This window comes from Hemiscyllium ocellatum, chromosome X (genome assembly GCF_020745735.1).
Source record: "Hemiscyllium ocellatum isolate sHemOce1 chromosome X, sHemOce1.pat.X.cur, whole genome shotgun sequence".
In the NCBI taxonomy this organism is placed as follows: Eukaryota; Metazoa; Chordata; class Chondrichthyes; order Orectolobiformes; family Hemiscylliidae; genus Hemiscyllium; species Hemiscyllium ocellatum.
Window position 1 is genome coordinate 2,209,225 of NC_083453.1, and position 17,539 is coordinate 2,226,763.

A 17,539-nucleotide genomic window follows, 5' to 3' on the forward strand; every position below is an offset into this window, starting at 1 on the left:
AATGTAGTTAATGACCTGTCCTCCACAACCATCTGTGGCAATGATATCCATAGATTCTCCACTTGCTGGCTGGAGAGAATTCTCCTTATCTCTGTTCTGAAGGGGCTTCCCTTTACTCTAAGGCTATATTCTCGTGCCCTCGCCCCTCTTACCAATGGAAACATCTTCCCAACATCCAATTTGTCCAGGCTGTTCAGATTTCTCTAAGTTTCAATTAGATCCTCCCCTCATTCTTCTAAACTCAATGGAGTACAGACCCAGAGTCCTTAAACATTCTTCACATGTTAATGCTTTCATCCCTGGGACGATTTGCATGAAGCTCCTCTGAACATGCTCCAGGGCCAGTCCATTCTTCCTGAGAGATGTGACCAAAAATTGCACTCAATACACCAAATGTGGGTCTGACCAGAGCTTTGCAATGCCTCAGAAGTATTTCCCTGCTTTTATATTTTGGTCCTCTCAATTAAATGCCAACATTACATTTGCCTTCCTCACTAATCACTCAACCTGCAAGTTCATCTTGAGAGAATTCGGTACTAGAACTCCTAATTCTCTTTGCACTTCAGACTTCTGAATTTTCTCCCCAGTTAGAAAATAATCCATGCCTCTATTGTTCAGATCAAAATGCATGACCTCACTCTTTCCCACATTGTAGTCCAGTTGCCACTTCTTTGCCAAATCTCCAAACCTGTCCAGATTCTTCTCCAGCCTCCCTGCCTCCTGCAAAGTACCTGTCCGTCTTCCTATCTTTGTATCATTCCCTCTCGTCTTTCTGCCACTTTGTTGAATCTATGAGCCCATGGTTTTGAACTCTCTTCCAAAGGAAACGGGTTCCTCCTGTTCAGTCCATCTCTACTCTTCACAGTTTTGTCCACATGGATATTTGGGATGAGATTGTGGAGTGATTGGAAGTGCATGGTGAAATAGGGTGAAGTCAGCAGGGCTTCATCAAGGGGAGGTCATGCTGGACAAACCTGTTTGATGTCTTTGAGGAAGTAATGAGCAGAGATTGTTTCTTCAATCACTGATGCACTCACACAGATATCAGGCTCCACTTGAACTGGGTGATCATTAAACCAGACGTTTATTTTGATTGGTTCTGATTTGGCTGTTGCTAAGCAACTTACCTTTTCCAATCCAGATGTATGTCGCTTTTTTCAGGGTGTTCACTCTCCTGGATACTACCCTGTGACTTCTCTTACTCAATTCAGATCCAGAGAGATTCTTTTGATCTCTTGAGAACGCATACCAGCAGCAACTACAATGGTTTTCCAGCCCGTATCTGGAAGCAAATGTTAGCTGTTTAGCCGAGGCTTGGCTTTGTTGTGGGGTTTGGTTGTGGGCTGACCTCAAGTCCCTCTGTTCAGAATGTGTCCTTCAATATTTCTTCTGAGACACTCCGGGTGCAAGAGGTGGGCTGCTGTCCGGTACAAACCACCTGTACCCGAGGCTGTGTGAGAGGAACTAGACCCAGTGGGAAAACACTCCAGGAGAAGCTACAAGAGAAAGAACATCAAAATGCTGCAACATGTCATTCGATTTGATGCATCTTACAGTGTTCGCAGTGTTGGTGGTGGAAGCTGAATAGTCGGATCGACACACATTGATTACACAGAAGGATACTGAAGGAAATGTTACTTGGATTGGCTGCCTGCATTCCCTGCTTGCAGATTGTGTGCTTTTCAAACAAAATAGAATGATTTCGAACTTGGCCCATACCAGTCCATCACCGGCACCTCTACATCAGTGTTGAACTGCACTTAGTGTCTGTTTACTGAATAGAATGGACTTGTTGATCCCAGTGAATACACATTACTGTCGGTGTAGAACTGCACTCTGTTTGATTCTCAGCTAGAATGTAAAACCTGCTCCTTGTGATCATATATGACTGGGGTTATCTGTCAGTGTTGAACTGCTCACAATTTGCATTAATGATCAAAGCTGTATCCATAAAGCTGGTTGAACAATGAGTCCTGGGACTATCTGTCAGAGCATAACTGCATTCAGAAGCACTAACTGGACTCGATTATCCGATCACATATACAGATATTCTTGAAATTCTTTGTCAGTCTATAACTGCTCTCAGTGAGTGTAATTAACTGGAGGAGAGTGTGTGATTTACAGGTTTATGGACTTCCTCCAATAAATCCACAATATCCTATCCAAATTGCTACAATGGTAAGGGATGGGGGTGCACTTATGTAAAAGTGTCTAAAATTATCCCCTGTGCTATGATAAAATTTATCAGTCGTCACAGCTTCTCTGGAGGACCTCATATCTCATGCATATGTCTGAAGGAGGAATGTGTCTCTATTACCACTGCTATTCAAACCCTTTGTGGGGTGGTTAACAACACCCACCTTCATTATGTTACCTCTAATGGCACTAATGTTTTCCCAATTATTGGATGGGTAGAAACATTCTGGGATGTTGTTCATGTCTCTTATCAAGAGACCCACCTCATTCGACTAAATGATTTTCAGCCTTTACGTTCGGGACCAAACTAAATAATCATGAATCACCCAGATACTGCAGGAAGTCAGAAAGATAGGCCCGTTTCTTATTGGGAAGGTGCCTCCATTATCTTTGCTAAACCTGGATATTATTTTTTCAGAGATAATAATGCATTTAAATACCTTGCCCTAAATAGAGCAAGTACTCCTTGTGTTGTAGCTGAAGGAACACTATTTCCAACTGCTGTTCCCTGTCCAATTACCTGGCAACGAGATTAAAATTCCCCTGTTAAACGTTCAGTTTTTCCTGACTTTTGTGCAGAATGGAAGAATCCAAAGGCCACATCAAGAGGTAAAACTCACTCATTGGCATATGCAGTTCTTAGTGTTCTTTTCGTAGGATGGTTGTCAGGAGTTATTAGTCATCAAAACCGCAATTCCGGAATTATCTCATTGTCGACTCACGATTTTGGGAAATGAGACAACTGCTGCCCTAATAGAAATTAGGGACATACTTTCAGAATTGTGCCTAGTTACCCAACAGAACCGTTATGCACCCGATTACATACTTGTGAAAGAAGGTGGAGTTTGTGCCATAGTCAAAGGGAATTGAATCATGGGGGTCACTAATTTTATTGAAAACATTACGAGACATAAAGATAAATTCCGCACTTTTGTCAACCAAATGAATGAAGGTGCAGGATGAGGAGGTTGGCTTTTGGCTCTGGTACAACTGGCTAAGCAATATGGCTCTATATGCTGCTATTGTTCGAGTTGGTACTTTTGTTGGTATTGCTCTTGTTAAGTGTATTATTGCCAGATATTAGCTTGTATTGACAACATTTGTTCCACCCAGAAAATAGTTCTCCTTCACTCAGATGATGGTGAGGAAGCACCATTGCCTGCCCTTGGTTCCTCTTCAGAGGAAGAGGAAGTATGGTAGTCATTCACTGCCATCAAATTGGATTAATTTTATACATGTCTTTATGATGTGGTCACGGAATGACCAAAAGCGGGAATGAGTCTATTTACAAGGATGTTGCCAGGCTGGGAGGATTTGAGCTATTGTGAGAGGCTGAACAGACTGGGGCTGTTTTCCCTGAAGTGTCGGAGGCTGAGGGGTGACCTTATAGAGGTTTACAAAATTATGAGGGGCATGGATAGGGTAAATAGACAGTGTCTTTTCCCTGGGGTCAGGGAGTCTAGAACTAGAGGGCATAGGTTTAGCGTGAGAGGGGAAAGATATAAAAGAGATCTAAGAGGCAACTTTTTCACACAGAGGGTGGTACGTGTATGGAATGAGCTGCCAGAGGAAGTGGTGAAGGCTGGTACAATTACAACATTTAAGAGGCATTTGGATGGGCATATGAATATGAAAGGTTTGGAGGGATATGGACCGGGTGCTGGCAGGTGGGACTAGATTGGATTGGTAAATCTGGTCGGCATTGACGGTTTGTACCGAAGGGTCTGTTTCCATGCTATACATCTCTATGACTCTATAACAGGAACATGTAAATTTTTATTAACCCACAAAATGGCTTTTCAATTAAAATAACACAGCAATATGGCTGCAAGTAATGATTTGCCTCTGTGAATTAGAACTGATGCTTTGCTAAGTTGGTCGTTTTTAGAGATAAGAGAGAACAATGGAAAACATTTAACCCTGAGAGACCACACCCCCAGATATGCAATTGTGCGTTGTCTCTACCGGCAGAAATGTGAAGTATTCACCCAAACCCGAAATAACAGTTTGGCACTCACCTCATTTCCTCTTCTGCTTTGGATACTTTTTTGTTTGTATTTTCAAGCCGGCGATATTTTGACAGAAGTCTCTTATGTGTCTTGTTGTTCTTTCTCCTGTGATCAAATCTGCACTTGCGTTGATTCTTTTGGGAAAAACTTGAAGTTTTCAGATCAATAATTACTCATCGATTATCCATTTGTTAAAGGATAGATTTGTTACAGAAAACATGATTTCTGTTTTCTTGCTATTTTATTTTAAATTTTATTCTGGGAAATGGTTTCTTCAACTTAGATGGAGATCAATGAGATATTGACCATCTGTGAGTATTTCATATTTGAGATGACTTGTAGATGAGTGTATCTTGATTCCCAGTGCAATGTTCCCATCATGTCTGTGACACTATCCTTAATCCATGCTGGTATATTGCCATCAATCCTGAACACATTCATATTGTTCCCATGAGGCACGTTATCAAAAACCTTTTGATCATCCAAATACACCATATCCACTGCTTCACCACATCAACTCTGTCAGTAACAAATGCAGGAATTCCTCTCAGTTCCCTCCCCTTCACAATTCTGTGCTACCTCTGCTGAATCAGAGAATGTTTTTCTACTTGTAAAACAATTGAATGCTGTAAAATAATGGCTTGCTTTGCAATAAATTAATCACCTTCCCAATGACAGAGGTTGGGTTTACAGATCGGCCACTGCCACTTTCATGAGCCAACCTTTCCTAAACAATGATGGAGCCTTTTCAAAATGCTGAACACCTGTCCACACTGAGATATTGATATCATTTGAAATGTGATGATCATTGTACATGGTGGAGAACTTCAAGCGATAATCACTCTCTCTCTGTCAACATCTGTTTCAACTCTCTCAGGCAAAGGCCAGCGGGTCCCCTGAATATGTCAACTTTCAGTCTCATTAATTTCTCCAATGCGACTTCTCTGCAACATTGAATTTCTTTCAGTTCCACACTTCACTGGATCATTGAATTGTGCTTGTTTTTGGGAGGGTTCCTGTGTCTTTTACTGTTAAGACAAACACAAATGACTTTTTTCCCTTCTCTACTGCTTCTTTCCTTCCTATTATACATGTCTGTCTCTTCACAGAATTGACCCACATCAGTCTTTGCGAATCTGTTTGACTGAACATTGTGCAAGCATCAGCCAACATTCATCGCTCTGACATTATGGAGGATGCAGTGTAAAATGTTTGGGCCTGGGACACTACATTGAGGAAATCCTGCAGCGATGTCCTGGAGTTGAATTACCCACCCTCTGCCCACCCCCCCGCACCTCCCCCCCCTCGCCGCCCCAAGACAACTACAACCATTTTCCATTATGTTCCATGAGGCTCCAAACAGAGGAGAGATTGCACCCCACCCCACACCCCAACTCACATTGACTCCAGTTTTGTAGTGGCTCTTTCCTACAAATTGTCAACTGTCTCCTTGATGTCAAGAACAGTCACTCCGACCTGTTCTCCAGTGTTTGTAATATGAAGAGGAAAAAATAACATGGTGATCCTCCGTAAAGACAGGATCGTGAAAATTTCCACCTGACTGATTTCATAACTTTAGTGAAAGATGAGTAGGAAATCTGCTGTCTGGTAAGACTTAATGCAGTTAGTAAAGCTAAGTGTACCGAATGAATCAAGACTGTATAAGGTTCAAACACTAGAAGCTTCAGAATACTGGGTATACAGTTAACAGAGAGCCAAGGCAGAAATGCGTTAATTTGTAAATGTTTAAGAAGAGGCCAGCCGAGTGGAATGTGCAGCCTGTCACAACTGGGGAATCCTGGAAAATGTCAGTGCCCGAGATGTCCACGTGTGCAGGTCGTGGTCCCAGTTACAGAAGCTGGAGCTCTGGGTCTTGGAGCTTGAGCAGCAGTCGGAGACACGGTGGCTCATCCACAAGGCTGAAAGTGACATGGACAGCACGTTTAGAGAGGTGGTCACACTGCAGCTCAAGGGACAAGAGGGAAGAAGGTTATGGGTGACCACCATACAGTCCAGAAATAACAGGCAGGTAGTGCAGGGGCACCCTGGGGTCCCACTCACTAACCGGTATTCCATTTGGGAAGCTTATGTAGATGCTGGTACCTCAGAGGAATGCAGTCTGAGCCAAGCTTCTGGCACCACAAGAGGCTTGACTGTACAGGGGGAGGACTAAAGAAAGAGGATTTGTGATCGGAGATTCTTTAGTCAAGGTAGCAGACATCTGCACCCAAAGATGTAACTCCAGGATGGCGTGTTGCCTCCCTCGTGCCGGGGTCAGAGATGTCACTGACCCTGGCACATGGATGCAGGGCATCCTCAAAGGATTGGGGGATTGGTTAGAGGGTGGGCAGTATATTGGTCCCAATGATCTGGGCAAACTGAGGAATGAAAGCATGCATCAAGATTTACAGGAGCTAGGCAGGAGATTAAAATGCAGGACCTCAATGGTTGTAATCCATGGATGATTACCAGTGCAACATACCAGCCAGTATAGAAATAGGAAAATTGGTCAGATGAACACTTTTCTCATGACTTCATGCAAGAGGGAGAGTTTTCAATTCCTGGATCACTGGGACAATTTTTGGGAAAGGTGGGACATGTGTAAAGAGGACGGTTAACACCTGAACCACTCTGGGACCAACATCCAACAGATTTGCGAGTTCTTTTGGGAGGAATTTAAGTGAATTTGGCAGGGGGAGAGGACACAGAATATTGATGAAATAGAGACACATCATGCTACAGAAAAGGAAGCAAGTCAGAGTGAGTTCAGCTACATTCAGTGTCAAGAGAGAAAGGCAAGGCTGGGTGGTCTTTAATATGAGGATTGTAACAGGTCAGATTGACGTGTCATTGGTGTGGATTGACACATAGAAGTATGAATTTGCTACCATCACAGAAACATGGTTAAGGGAAGGGCTGGCTTGGCAACTCAACATTCTTGGGTACAGGATCTTAAGGCGATACAGAGGAGGGTGTACAAAGGATGGTGGTGAAACACTATGAATGAAGGAGTCAATTACTGTAAGAAGGAGAGATGTTATCTTAGATGGGTCCTCAAACGAGGATTTGTGGATAGAACGTAGGAATGTTAAGGGGACAGCTACTTTACTGGGAGTATACTATTGCCCCCAAATCGTCAACTCCAAATAGAGGAATAAACATGTAAATGGTTCACAGAGATGTGAAAGAATAATAAGGCATGGGGAGGATTTCCCTCAGAAAGCTCAGATTGTGGAACACCCTGTCATGGGGGAGGGTACAGGCTGTGGGGTTGATGTCGAGTTCGGAACAGACAGGGGTCAGAGTTCTGTCTCCTATCTTGCTCCAGAGGACACTGTGTGACACTGATCGTTCCCCATTTATTCACGTTCATCCATCGTTCTTGAAGCAGTCATATCTGGCGTGACTTAAATGTGCCGTTTCATGACATCCTTTTATTAATGCTCTGAGTACCCTTTTCATCATCGCTAATATTGGACAGATTTGCTCCGACAGACCCTTCCTTTTCCTCCATTCGTCCCGCTATCACTGATATCCATTCCCCTTCACATGCTGTGGCATTACCATTTGTTTTATTGATGCTGACATTGAATAATTCGCTTAAAATGAAACATCAACACGTTTGTGAAGTTTTCTCTGAATTTGGACAGTGTTGCTACATAAATCAGTATGTTTGTACAGCAGTTTATATCCCAGAGCATATATGCAAAATATTGGAACATATCTTCAGACTTTTTATCCAATAATGGATCTAAATTATTAAAATATTTCAAAAGGTAGCGCATCCATAGAAGAATGAAGCTACTGGATATCGCGAAGAGTAAAATGATAGACTTTCTTCTGCTCTCCATCTCTGGGTCACATTGATTCTGCCCCTTGCTCTGATCCCCCAGTCTCTTACGGGCCCGGCCGACTGCTAAAATATTCCGTACGATCAGAGTGTTGATCAACAGAATAAAAGCAAACGGGAGCATTGGAGTTAACACCTTTTCAAACCTAATGAATCCTACCCGTACAGGATCATAATAATATGCATCAGTATTGGAGCAGAACCACTCGACATTGTTAATGATTCATTTAGCTTCATACCTGAAGTAGGTGGGGATGTTTTTGAAACAGAGCAGAATGCCTGTTGTTGCGAGAACTGCTGTCGCAGTTTTCTTGGTGCAATATTTCATTTTCAACTTCTGGCAACAAATGGCAACAAATCGATCAAAGGTAAAAGTGACGGTGAACCAGACGGAACAATCGGTGGCAGCACGGCGCAGGATATAGTGAACTCTGCAGACAGTCGTCACATCCAAGACATTCAGAGGGAAATAATAAGTATTGATCCGATGCAGTATGACCTCAAGGATAATGTACAGCAGATCCGCTTTCACCATGGCAACCAGGTAACGTGTGGTGCATTGGGAGATTCCACATCTTCCTCTGAATAAAATCCGAAAAGCCAGTAAATTCACTGTGGGAGAGTGAAGCGAAAAGGAATAAGAAACGATGGAAAAATCATTCACAGTTTCTGAGGACAGTCCTTTGAACAAAACAAATTAGCCATGCCTTCAACAGGTCTCCAAGGTGGACAGATCAGGGTAAAGATCAAGCTGAACAGGTATCAGTCAGAAGGGTGGATCAGACTGCTCACTGGAAGCAGGTCAGTGCTTTAATATTCCAGTGGGGAATTGTGTGTCTGAAGCTGGAGATGTGCAACTTTGGAGTAGACCCTCTGCCCCACCGGCTGCAACGTGTTCTATTTCCTTTTCTGTTGCAAAGTCTGTTACCTGACAGGAAATACTCACTACCTCATTAGACTCACCCTCTGAGTTGTGTGTCTATCCTTCACACGTCAAATTGTGTGGTATTATCTCCTGTAAATCACTTTCAACTCCACCCCCAACCCGCCAGCCAAATTAACGAGCCAATCTTTATTGGTAATTCGCAAATCATTCAGGGATTTCTTTTCACTTCTAGACTTGTTTCAGCAACGAGGCACGTTATTGTTGATATATTACTGTCCAAAAATTGGGTAGATTTCCCTTCATTCCTTCATACTGTTTGGCACCCTACTTCCCATTGAACTTTGTCTCTGTGACGAGACCCCAGTTGATGTGAAGATGGTTGCAGGAGGAGAGCTCTGCAGATCTGTTCCCACTGCTCCACATATCGCCAATTGAAATAAAACTGCGCAAGAATACACATCATCAATTTACATTTCACACAAAACGATCTGTCAAACAGGTTCCTCAGCAAATACAATTCTTTGTTTGAAATCAGGAGAAAACATATTCAACAAGTATGGCATCTTTGATTACCATGGAATTCAGGAAGATCGAAGAGTAAATGGTTATCCCAATTAAAGTACTTAAAGACACTCTCTCCCTCTCCCTTCCTGTTCCCGAAAGGAACAGAGAACAAAACAGGTTCTTGTGCAGAGTTGGACAAATTCCGAAAGAACAGGAGCAATTTAACGAATGAAATATTTGTAAACACTAAATGAAAAGGTGTTAGATGTTGCAACGTTACTTGTTGTGTTTTTACACATGTGGTTATGTCAATAAACGTGCACCTTTGCCCATAAAGTCCTGTCCATACAGATTCTTCAGAAAATGTAATGTTTTTTGATGTTTTGCCAGTCGCTCTATCAAAATGAGGAAAATGATTCACTCTGAACTGATGTTGTGGGAGTTTTTTTTGTTTCTGAATTGGGGCAGGTTAGCCGAAGCAGCTTCCTAATGGCAGCTTTCTCTCCAATTCAGCTTGTTCTAAGCAAACCTTCCTCCAACTCAGCTTTATCCTCAGAACCTTCCATCCAATCTAGTGTGTTCATGCCAGACATTCTCCCAACTCAATATGTTCTTAAGTGAGCTTCTGTTCTGCGCAGATTCCGTTCAAATGAATCAGATACAGCAATAACCACTCCAAGGCAGTCTCAGTACAAAACATATTGAATCATGAAACCTCAACAATTCCAGACGCTTGTGTTATGAAGATGTGGGCGGACTTTAAAAAGCAGAAGAACTACCGGACACAGCACCAAGTGTTCTCAATAAGGCAACAATTTGACACTTGCTTGAACACATCGATTAGCTCGTTTCCTGGAGACAAAACGAAATTTGAATTCGGCCAATCAATTTAAATTATACCCTGAAAAATATCAAACTCCAATCCAGTCTGAATTGAGTATATTGAGAATCTTCAACTCCCATGACACAATCCGATGATCTGGGAGGAAAAGACTGGGGAAAATTGAACACTTGAGAGGAGAACTGCCAGGCACAGCATGTAAACAGAATGCTTAAACAAAGCTCTTTTAAAAAGGTACCATTTTGATCAGTCACCTGTGATGCAGAAATTCCTAAGAAGAAGAAAAGAAGACACAGGAAGATCTAAATAGAAGGAAAGCTGGCTCGTTTTGAGATTAGAAGTGTAGTTTTGTAGATCGTGATTGGGAGTTTTATCGAAGTATTGGGAGTATTATAGATGAGAAGTCAAAAGATAGGTTAGCGTAAGGAATGAGAAATTATTGTCTGTTATACTTGAATAAATAAAGTTGTTGTCTTTTACTTCAAATAGTGCTTGGCCACTCGGATTTTTACAGGTGACTGCACAGCATAAATCTTTGCTGTGTTGCTGATTTTAAATTAAGCAGGAGTGTTTATCCTGTGTTGTAGCAGTTTCAGGGTAAACCCTTCTACTGAATTTAAAACCAGCAACACAGCAAAGATTTATCCCGTGCAGTAATCTGTAAAAATTCAAGTGACAAACAACTCTTTAAAGTAAAAAATTAACAACTTAATTTCCAAAAGTATAACAGAGAGCAATTAACAAACAACTATTTACCATGCGTTTCTCTAACTTAGTTGTCATCTTCCCTTCTATTATACTAGTCTTAATAAACTCCCAACTGAGATTTCCAAAAGCACACTTCTTATTTCGTTCTTCTATTCGGATCATCCTGGGTCTTCTTTTCTTCTTGTTAGGAATTTTTGTATCACAGGTTGCGGATCGAAAAGGTACCTTTTTTTTGAGAGAACCAATTTTCAAGCAGTTTGTTTACATGCTGGGCTTGGCAGTTCTCCTCTCGACTGTTCAATTTTCCCCGGTCTTTTACCCCCAAAGCATCAGATTGCATCATTGGCTTTTAAGCTTGTCAATTGACTCCATTCAAACTGTATTGGAGTTTGATATTTTTCTGGGTATATTTTAAACTGATTGGCTGAATTCGAATTTGTTTTTGTCTCCACGAAATGAGCTATTCGACTTTTTCAAGCAAGTGTTACTTTGTTACCGTATTGAGAAGATTTGAGGCTGTGTCCGGTAGTTCTGCTGCTTTTAACTCTCTTAAAGTACACGCACATCTTCATAACACCTCTACCCTTAAGAAAAAAAAAGAACCATCAAAATGAAAATGTGTCTTCATTGTTTTCTCTACTTTTTAAACACATTGCCCTAACATGCAGAACACTTTAATATAAGTTCACCTTAACTTATTCCCATATACCGGTAAATCTCATCTAAATTCTATCAGTTAAATCCGCGATAACGCATTTGTGATTACATTCTTCTGACCTGCAACATGTATGATTTTTATAACATAAGATTTTAATCAAATATTCTTATCTTTAAAATGTTCGAAGAATGCAAGCAGATTGTGGTCAGTGTACACAACCGTCTCTGTCACATTGTTTGTGACATACACATTAAAGTGTTGTAAGGCCAGCACAAACTCACTAGTTCCTTTTCCATTGTGGAGTATTTCCTCTGGTGGATGTTGATCTTCTTCAAAAAGCAACCAACTGGCAACTCAATCCCATCCTCATCTTCCTGAAGGAGTAGAACTCCAACTCCAATGTCACTAGCATTTGAAAAGGTTTTGAAAAGTTTGGTGCAGCTAAAACTGGTTTGGTGGTTAATATTACTTTCAAATGGTGGAATGCCTCCTGTCATGATTCTGACCACCAAAATGTTGTGTTCTTCTTCAGCAGTTTGGTTAACCGTGCCACTACACGGCTGAAGTTTGGAGCAAACTTCCAATAGAATCCTTCTGAGTCCTAAGAGTCAAAGCAACTCTTTCTTTGAGTTTGGTTAATGAAATTCCACGATGACCTTCGTTTTTGCCTTCTGTCAACCTTCCATGACTGATGTTATTATGTCCAAAGAACGTCACCTCTGCTTTCACGAATTCAGTTTTATTTAAATTTATTACTGGTTTTGTTTCTCGTGGTTTTTGAAAGAGCTCTGCCAACTGTACCATGTGATTTTTCCAGGACTTACTGAAGATCATTACATTGTACAAACAGACTGCGCAGTTTGTAAACCCAGCCACAACTCTGTTGATGAGTCTTTGGAATGTGGCGGGTGCGTCCTTCATTCCAAAGGGAATCACTTTAAACTGATAAACACCATTTGGGGTTACAAACGCAGAAATTTCTTTTGCTGCTTCTGACAAAGATACCTGACAGTAACCACGCATTAATTTCAACTGGTGATGCGACTGGGTTGTCCAACGTTCCCGATACAGTCCTCCAATCTAGGAATTGGATATGAGTCTGATTTTGTAATGCCGTTGACCTTCCAATGTTCCACACAGAATCGTTTAATCCCATCCGGTTTGGGCACAAAGATGATCGGCGAACACCACTCGCTCTGGCTTGGTTTGATGATGTTCTTGGCGAGCATGGCCTCCACCTCCATCTGGACCTGTCTGGCTGTGAAAGGATTAAGCCGATAGTGGTGTTGTTGTATCAGAGTAATATTCTCTACGTCTACTTCATGTACAATTGTCTTAGTCCTCCCCATCTGATCCTTACATCTGTCCTTGTATTGTAGTAACAAAAACATTTCAACTGCGTTCTATGCTCCTGGGACAGATAGCTCACTCAGCTATCCCACTCCTCAAGGACTTCTTTATTTTTAACATCTATTTTGAGGCTCCTTAAAATCCACATCATCTGGATTTGATTCCTCACTCTGAGGGGCAGTAACTAACACATGTTTCTCCTGTTCCTTCTCTCTAGTGTAATACGGTTTCAACATGTTCACATGACATACCCCATGCCATTTTCTTCTATCTGGCATCTTTACTAAATAGTTCACTTGACTCAACCTTTCCTCAATTTGATAGGGACCACTAAACCTGGCTTTGAAAGGATCTCCTATCACTGGTAACAGAACTAACAAATTATCCCTTCGAGACAATGTCCGAGTCTCAGAGATTTTATCTGCCATCTACTTCATTCTGCACTGTGCTCTCTTTAGATACTGTTTAGCTGACCCCCCCCCCCCCCCTCACCTCCAATAGACAATCTAAGTGTGAGATCTCTGACTTTGGCTCTGTCAATTTTTCTTTAATTAATTTCAAAGGGCCTCTCACTTCATGAACTAATATTAACTGGAAGGGAGTGAACTGAGTGATTTGTTTGGGGCATCTCTAGTGGCAAACAATACGAATGGGATACCTTTATCCCAATCATTCGGATAATCCTGACAGTATGTTCTCAACATGGTCTTCAAGGTCTGATGCCACCTTTCTAAAGCTCCCTGGGAATCAAGATGATTCACACTGGATTGAAAGTGCTGTATACCTCAGCTGTCCATAACCTGCTAAAACAGCCGAGCAGTAAAATCTGACCCTTGGTCCGACTGAATCTCTGGGTAGCTCATACCTTGTGAGAAAAGCTACTGACTCCTCTACCCCGCTTTTTGCCTTGATACTCCGTGATGGAATTGCCTCTGGAAATCTGGTTGACGCATCCATTATAATTAACAAGTACTGGTTCTCACGTTTAGCTCTCCGGAGGGACCTACACAGTCAATTACAACCCGCATGAAAAGATTTCAAATGGGGGAATTGGCAACAAAGGTGTTGGTTTTATATCTGCCTGTGGCTTACTTACCGTTTGGCGTGTATGACATGTACAGAAAATGTTCACCACATACTTGTGCGTGCCAGGCCAATAAAATGTTTTTGGACATTAGCCTGAGTCTTTCATACCCCTAGGTGACCTCCTACATGTAGTTCATGTGCTACCCATAACACATCCTGTCTGTCTGCTACCAGTAACGCAAACTGGTGCATTAACTTCGGCCCATTTCTCCTCTGCATTAACCTGCTATGGTCTCCATTTCCATTTAGGATTCTGTCTTTCAGATAACAATCCTCTGGTATATTCTCTGAATCCTTTTCGGTGTATGCACCCATATATTTATATTGTTCATCGTCTTGTCTTGCTGTTTTAAGACTTTTAGCCTTTCAGGATCAAACATTTCTGCCTGCCCCTCTGTTAAAAATCGAGGACACTAACCTGCAAGTGTTTAAACCTGCTGGAACTTTTCGGACCCCCAAATCTATTCAAATTTTCTAAACCAGTTCAAATCATGGACCCGAGCCCCAAAATTGTTACAATGTGGGGTAAACCCTCCTGCTTAAATTAAAACCAGCAACACAGAGAAGATTTATCCCATGCAGTAATCTGTAACAATTCAAGTGGAGAATACCTATTTAAAGTAAAAATTAACGACTTTATTTCCAAAAGTACAACAGATAATAATAAACTAACAACTATTTACCATTCCTTACTCTAACCTTCCCTTCTATAATACTAGTCTGAGAAAACTCCCAATTTACAAAAGATTTACAAAACCACACTCCTTATCTCTAAACCAGAAAGCTTTCATTCTTCTATTCGGATCATCCTGGGTCTTCTTTTCTTCTTCTTAGGAATTTCTGCGTCACAGATTACTGATCACAAAGGTACTTTTCAGAGAGATTTGTTTATAAACAGTCTGTTTACAGGCTGTGCTTGGCGATACTCCTCTCAACTGTCCAATTTTCCCCGGTCGCATACCCCCTCAAAACATCGGCTGTGTCACTGGCTTTTAAGCTTGTCAATGTTCTCAACTCAAACTGGATTGGAATTTGATATTTTTTGGAGTATAATTTGAAATGTTTAGAAGAATTTGAATTTGGTTTTGTCTCCAGGCAATGAGCTAATCGAATTGTTCAAACAAGTGTCACATCATTGCCTTATTGAGAACACTTAGTGCTGAGCCCGTTAGTTCTGCTGCATTTAAATTACACTCACATCATCATCACACTTGTAATCAACTTGTACAGTGATGTGAGAAACAAGTAGGTGACCGGGGAAACTTGTATCCAATTCTGATTTAGTTCAGGGGTAGGGACACGACCTCTGCACCACAAGAACCCGACCATCAACAATCACAGACACTTCCCAGGCAATCCGAGTACAGCTATTCCAACATAGAATATGTTCCTGACCACTTCAATTGAACGATGCATTTTCTGAGTGAAGAGATCAATTACTTTGTGCTGCAAGTAATTTCTCTGATTCAGAGTGGGATAAACACCCTTACTTAATACCCTGCAGGAAATGCTGGGGGAAACTAAGGTTGCAAAATTTTTAGAGTTGATTATTGCCTGGTGAATTCACGAACAAAGATTACGTCAGCCGAGGTAACTCCCTGATAAGAGAGATGATTAACAATCTATTTCGGACAGCTCTGCAGCTCTCTTGAGATGAAGAAATTTATTTGATACATTCTTAGGCTCAAACATATCACCAAGTACTCCCGCCCAGCATTTTCATCATAGTATCCCGACAGTGTGGAAACAGGCGACTTAACCAAAAAGACCACACTGACCTCCTCGAGACAAACACACCCAGACCCATTCCCCTATTCTATTACTCTAAATTTACCACTGACGAATGCACCTAACCTACACATTGCTGAGCAGTATGTTCAATTTAGCATGGCCAATCCATCTAACCTGCACATCTTTGGACTGTGGGAGGAAACCTAACCTCCCAAAGCAAACCCATGAAGACACAGAGAGAATATGCAAACCCCACGCAGACAGTCGCCCAAGGATGGAATTGCACCCAGGTCCCTGGTGCTTTGAGGCAGCAGTGCTAACCACTGAGTCACTGTGCCACCCCAAATGATTGACAGGTTTTGCCACAGGGTCTGTGCTGACTGGGTCAGCTCTCTGTAAGGGCAGCTCAGCTTCTCTCAATCAGCAACCCCACTTCCACCATCACTTCACTGTTTCCCTTGGCCAGATCAGGAGTAATGTGCCCAGTTCTGGTGGCACTTTCATAGAAAGGATAAGGTGGAGAGTGCTCAGAAAGATTTACCAGGATGTTTCCAGGGATGGAAGGTTTGAGATATAAGGAGAGGCTGGATAGACTGGGACTGTTTTCACTGGATCACAGGAGGTTGAAGGGTGACCTTATAAAGATTGATAAAATCATGAAGTGCATAAATGAGGTGAATGGAAGGTGTCTTTTCCCTCTGGTGTGGGATTTCAAGACTAATGTAATATTTTTAAGGTGAAAGGAGAAAGATTGAAAACACAGAGTGGTTTGTGTGTGGAGAATGAACGCCCAGAGAACATGGTGGATGTGGACACAGTTGCAACATTTAAAAGATCTCTAGATAAATACATGGATGAGAAATGTTTGGAGGGATATGGGCCAAAGGTGGTCAGGTGGGACTCGTTTATTTTTGAGTAATTTTCAGCATGGACTGGTTGGACCGAAGTGACTATTTCCATACTATATGACTCTCTAACTCCATGTCTCTATGATTGAGCTGATTCATCAATGCCCTTCACATTGAATCTTTCTTAAACACACTCCAAGGCCATTCATTTCAGATCCTAACCACTGTCCTGTGAAAGGAACATTTTGAATCAGGGCACTCTTTCATTCATTGCCATTCAGTGTGTATCTGTATCTTTGATGAACTTGCCTCCAACTCCTTTTGCTCATTGTGGATCTCTCTCTGCTTCTCTTACCTGTTTGAGTCTCTGCAATACACCATCTCTGGAAAGTGGAATCTCTGCAGCATTTCTCACTCCTACACCCTGTGATGATGCTGTCACTTTAAAAAGGCTATTTTGTCCTGGGTCTTTTTGAAGAGTGTTCATAACGACAGAGGTCCCGAGGAGTCTGGGGAGTTTAACAGTTTAACAATGGACGGGGAGTGGCCAGTTCTCCCAGATCAGTACTATGGGCTAGTATAGGTTAGGTAGGACTCGGTCGGCGCAACATCGAGGGCCGAAGGGCCTGTACTGCGCTGTATCCTTCTATGTTCTATCAGGCTTTCTCCAGTCTTTTGTTTTTTGCTGCAGCATTCACAAGATGTTGGAGTGCGGAAGTGTTGCAATCGTCAGGAAAAGATTCCTCTGACTTTCTCTTAAATCTCGCATTAGATGTTGTCCCCTCCTGCCTGCAAACCTTGTGTTTGAAGTTACCTTTCTGTCTAGGGGTGTGCTTATGGGACGTTACTGCATTGAAACAGCTCGGTCGTTA